Source organism: Meriones unguiculatus, chromosome 10 (assembly GCF_030254825.1).
Source record: "Meriones unguiculatus strain TT.TT164.6M chromosome 10, Bangor_MerUng_6.1, whole genome shotgun sequence".
Classification (NCBI taxonomy): domain Eukaryota; kingdom Metazoa; phylum Chordata; class Mammalia; order Rodentia; family Muridae; genus Meriones; species Meriones unguiculatus.
In genome coordinates, this window is record NC_083358.1 from 46,161,636 (window position 1) to 46,167,635 (window position 6,000).

A 6,000-nucleotide genomic window follows, 5' to 3' on the forward strand; every position below is an offset into this window, starting at 1 on the left:
TTATAATTTACCACCTACATGCATATTCTGTTTACCTAAAAAAGCAACATTTGCCTATTAACATTTTTTTTTTGTTTGTTTTGTGTTGAGACAGGGTTTCTCTGTGTAACAGTTCTGGCTGTCCTGTAATTTGTTTTGGAGACTAGGCTATCCTCGAATTCACAGACATCCTGTGAATTGAACTATTTTGGGGACTGGAGACAAAACTTAGTTTGTAAAGTTCTCACCCAGTATGCACAAAGCCCTGGGTTCCATCCCAAGCACCACATAAGCCAGGCTCCATGATGCTGTTGTGTGACTAATCTTTTCCTGGGAGACATGCACATATATACTTACTCAGATAGGGAACCCATGACAGACCAAAGTACAAAGAGACTACCAAAGTTCAACTTGGTGAACCATGGAGTTTTATTGGGGTTAGAGGAATATGGATAAAGGGTTACTTAGCATAACAGAAATGACCCAAAGATAGGTGTATCACCAAAGCCCACCTCAATGTGGGACAGCTTCAAAGTTGATAACCCAGAGCACAGTCTGTAGGTAGCTCAAGAGGTTAATGAGTTTGCTTTCCTCAATTGGTCTAAACTTCTAGACAACTGGTCTGGCCTCAGAGTCTTCTTTGCAGTGTCCCAGGATCCTCTGAAAGGGCCTCCTAGCCTATCACAGAGGGCTTTTGAAAGGCTCTACACTCAAGGATTATATTAGTCACACATCCTGGCACACGCCTGAAATCTCAGCACTTACAAGGAAGGCTATAAGGTAGTAAGATTGTGATCTCAAGGCCCATGTGAGATACGTAGTATTACGTCTATTTTTAAAAAGAGACAGATAAACAAGAGTTATAATGAAATAATTTTTTAAACCCCTTAAAGTTGAATTTATGTTTTTAAGAAGATTTCTATCAACCTTCTATAAAGTAGAACAAGAAATAACCATATGATTTTAATAATCTTGCGTTTTAAATTATACTCTAAGTCAGAAGGCCTAGGGATAAATATAAATTAGACAGTAGTGTTATGGGGAAATATTCTTCTTTAAACACTGAGCTACAGTACCACCTCAAATCTTAGAAACATGATTCTCAGTTGAGGGAGCAGAAAAATTGTAGAGTTGTTAACTATGGTAGCCTTAAAAATGCACACAACTTTAATGTTAAAACTCACTTTCTTTTATTTAAGTTTATTGACATCAAAGTTGACTTTATAGTTAAAGATGATTATCAGCTATTTAATAGAAAATATAATTTAATTGGCATACCTGCAAACTACTAAGAAGTTAGTTAAGTAGAAAGATGATCTGAGTAAGAGAGGATGAGTTACAAAACAAGTGGCAGGAGTATGTGACAGGTTTATCATCTTTATACCATATCACAATCACAGTCAGTACGTATTGGGTAAGCAGTCTTCTTGGTAAATGGTACATTAATCTCTCCTATGGACTACTATTGGCTTTGGAAACTCTGGTAAATCCTGTGAGGGCAATACAAGAAAAATGACATTTGACATAGCCAAGCCACCCTGAAGATTTTGGGAGTGCAATAGTTGCAGAAGCTTTTGCCTTGAACAGTAGTACATTAATGTAACAATGCATCAATGATTATCTTAGTATTTAGGAGCAGAAAGCAGATGAATTGTGATTGACAACTAGGTTATACAGATGTTAAAAATACAATTACAGAAGTTCTACTTTTATATGCAAACATATTTATGAAAGTGAATATGTATACATGTGTACCTATGAATATTTTTCCATAACTAATCCTTGACACAAGGTTTGAGATTTGTTCTTCATGTTAAAAAAAAAAGTATATGAGGAGTCAAGCATTGTGCCTTAAAATAATTCCTTGGGGAAGAGGTCAAAGTGTCACTATTTGCAGATGATATGATAGTATACATGAACGACCCCAAAAATTCAACCAGAGAACTCCTTCAGCTGATAAACACCTTCAGCTAAGTGGCAGGATACAAAATCAACTCAAAAAAATCAGAAGCCCTCCTATATACCAAAGACAAAAAGGCTGAAAAAGAAATTAGGGAAACAACACCCTTCACAATAGCCACTAATAACATAAAGTACCTTGGTGTGACTCTAACCAAGCAAGTGAAAGATCTGTTTGAGAAAAACTTCAAGTCTCTGAAGAAAGAAATCAAAGAAGATATCAGAAGATGGAAAGATCTCCATGCTCATGGATTGGTAGGATTAACATTGTGAAAATGGCCATACTGCCAAAAGCAATCTACAGATACAATGCAATTCCCATCAAAATACCAACTCATTTCTTTACAGACCTTGAAAAAAAGATTCTCAGCTTCATATGAAGAAACAAAAAACCCAGAATCTCCAAAACGATCCTGTACAACAACAGATCATCTGGAGGTATCTCCATCCCTTATCTCAAGCTGTACTACAGGGCAACAGTAATAAAAACTGCATGGTATTGGCATAGAAACAGAAAGGAGGATCAATGGAACCTCATAGAAGACCCAGAAATAAACCCACACACCTATGAATACTCGATATTTGACAAAGAAGCCAAATCCATTCAATGGAAAAAAGACAGCATCTTCAACAAATGGTGTTGGACCAACTGGATGTCTACATGCAGAAAAATGAAAATAGATCCATATTTATCACCCTGCACAAAACTAAAGTCAAAGTGGATCAAGGACCTCAACATAAAACCAGATACTCTAAATCAATTGGAAAAAAAAAGTGGGGAACAGCCTAGAACTCATTGGCACAGGAGACAGCTTCCTGAACAGAACACCAACAGCACAGGTTCTAAGAGCAACAATCAATAAATGGGACCTCATGAAACTGAAAAGTTTCTGTAAATCAAATGACGCCGTCATCAAAACAAAACGACTGCCTACAGATTGGGAAAGAATCTTCACTAACCCTTTATCTGACAGAGGACTAATATCCAGTATATACAAAGAACTAAAGAAGCTGAAAAGCAGCAAACCAAGTAATCCAATTAAAAAATGGGGAACAGAGCTAAACAGAGAATTCTCGACAGAGGAATATCAAATGGCAGAAACACACTTAAAAAATGCTCATCCTCATTAGCCATTAGGGAAATGCAAATCAAAACGACCCTGAGATATCACCTTACATCATCAGAATGGCCAAGATGAAAAACTCAAGAGACAACACATGCTGGAGAGGTTGTGGAGAAAGGGGAACCCTCCTCCACTGCTGGTGGAAATGTAAACTGGTACAACCACTCTGGAAAGCTATCTGGCGCTTTCTAAGACAATTAGGAATAGTGCTTCCTCAAGACCCAGCTATACCACTGCTAGGTATATACCCAAAGTTTGCTCAAGTACACAAAAGGGATACTTGCTCAACCATGTTTATAGCAGCTTTATTTGTAATAGCCAGAACCTGGAAACAACCCAGATATCCATCAACGGAGGAATGGGTACAGAAATTGTGGTATTTTTACACAATGGAATACTACTCAGCAATCAAAAAGGAGGAAATCATGAAATTTGTAGGCAAATGGTGGGATTTAGAAAAGATCATTCTGAGTAAAATATCCCAGAAGGAGAAAGACAAACACGGTATATACTCACTTATATAGACCTATAAGATATGATAATCATAACGAAATCTATACACCTAAAAAAGACAATCAATTGAGTGGACATGGGGTAAGATGATCAATCCTCGTTTAGAAAGACAGATGGGATGTGCATTGAACGTATGACAGGAGTCTACTGAGCGCATCTGAAAGACTCTAACTAGCAGTGTTTTCAAAGCAAAGACTCATGACCAAACCTTTGGCAGAGTACAGGGAATCATAAGAAAGAAGGGGAGTTAGTCTGATGGGGAAAGGATAGGAGCTCCACAAGGACCAAATGTATCTGGGCACAGGGTCTTTTCTGAGACTGACATTCAACCAAGGACCATGTATGGATATAACCTAGAACCTCCACTCAGATGTAGCCTGTGGTAGCTCAGTAACCAATTGGTTTCCCAAAGTGAGGGGAACAAGGACTATTTCTAACAGGAACTCAATGACTGGCTCTTTGGCCTCCCCACCCCCGAAGGGAGGAGCAGTCCTGTTAGGCCACAGAGGAGGGCTTTGCAGCCAGTCCTGAAGATACCTGATAAAACAGGATCAGATGAAAGGGGAGGAGGTCCCCCCCATCAGTGGACTTGGAAAGGGGCACGGTGGAGATGAGGGAGGGACTGGGAGGGAATGAGGGATCAGGACACGGCTGGGATACAGAGTTAATAAAATGTAACTGATAAGAAAAAAATAAAATTCAAAAAAAATAATTCCTTGGGAAGCAGAGGCAGGCATATCTCTTATAAGAGGCCATCCTGGTCCACATAACGACTTCCAGGCCATCCAGGGCTATATAGAAAGACCCTGTCTCAATACAAACAAACACCAAACAACATGTGTGGGAGACTTCTTCAAATGCATTCACTCACTAAGACTGATGACCTGAGTTCAATAACCAGGACCCACAAATTGTCCTTTGACTGACACACACACACACACACACACACACACACACACACACACACTGCGACATGCACACAGCCTCCCTTACCATAAATAAAATAAAATTTTCTTTTGCTTGGAGGCTGGTAAGATTGCTCAGACCCACACGGTGGAAGGAGAGAACAGACTCCATACGTTGTCCTTTAATATCCACACAAGCAGGCACAAGTGGACACGGCAGGACCATTGCATTCATAAGCTCAGAGCAGCAGAAGTTGCCTGCACAAGATCAAGCCATTAAATATTTTATCATGTAGATGGAGGGTCATACAAGCCCCGCCCTTGCTACTGACAGTTAATGGCTGGTAGGAGAAGAGTAAGTTTTCTTCAGATGTGTGCTCCCTGGCAGACTGAAATGCTCCAGTGAATGGGCCCAAACTGATGTATATATCAACAACACTCAGTGGGTTCTTTTATTTTTCTTTTCATTAATTATTTTATTTAATCACTTTAAAGCTTGAGAGAAGGCCCTCCCTCCTTCTCTCCCAGTTCCACCCTTCCACCCTCTACCCCATTCCTCCTTCCCTTTCTCCTCAAAGAAGGGGAGGCCTTCCATGGGTACCACCCTGGCACATCAAGTCTCAGCAGAACTAAGCACATCCTCTCCCACTGAGGCCAGACAATGCAAACAGCTACTGGAAAAAGATCCAAAGGCAGGCAAGGGTCAGAGACAGCACCCACTCCAATTGTTAGGGAACCCACATGAAGAACAAATTGCACATCTGCTACATTTGTGTAGGGGCCATACACTTGATTGGGGTTCAATGTATAACACAGGAAAACTAAATGAACAAAACAAAAGTTTTTCAATGGTGTATATATGTAACCCTTTTTTACCTTATTTGAGCCCCCTCAGAAAAGCCTAGAGTTGGAGAAGCTTGTTCTACATTTCTTCTCATTCCACGGAGCTGGTATTTTCATGATGAATCTTGCAAAGACCAGAAGCAAGCTAGATTCAAACACCACAAGCTTGTTTAAAGCCACTACTTACTTTAGTTACACTTAGGTATAAGTAAATTTAACATACACATAAATACATATCTTTAGTAAAATATATTAATATATCCACATCAAGTAGAAAAATACAAACTACAAATAACTTTAGGATAGCTTTGCTTTCAGTCCTTTGTGATTTGTGTATAAAACCTTGTGGATCTGTAATATATAGGCAGAGCAGTTATCACAGTGAGTCATCAGATAGGTTTTATCTGTGCTCACATTTAGTTATCTATGGTACTAAGAGTTTCTTTCAAGTTTAAGTCTGAAATATAGATAAAGCCAGCCCCTAATCATTGCACAAGCCAAATACAAGCTCTATCAGTAAGGTATACACTGTACTCCAAATCAAATTGGGTATGTTTTATTATAAGAAATTATTGAGACAAAATAGCTATGTTTGAAATTCTACTCATACTCCTCCGAGGTATTATATAACATTCTGTATGAACATCATATTTTCTTTGCTAACACAATTATTTCAG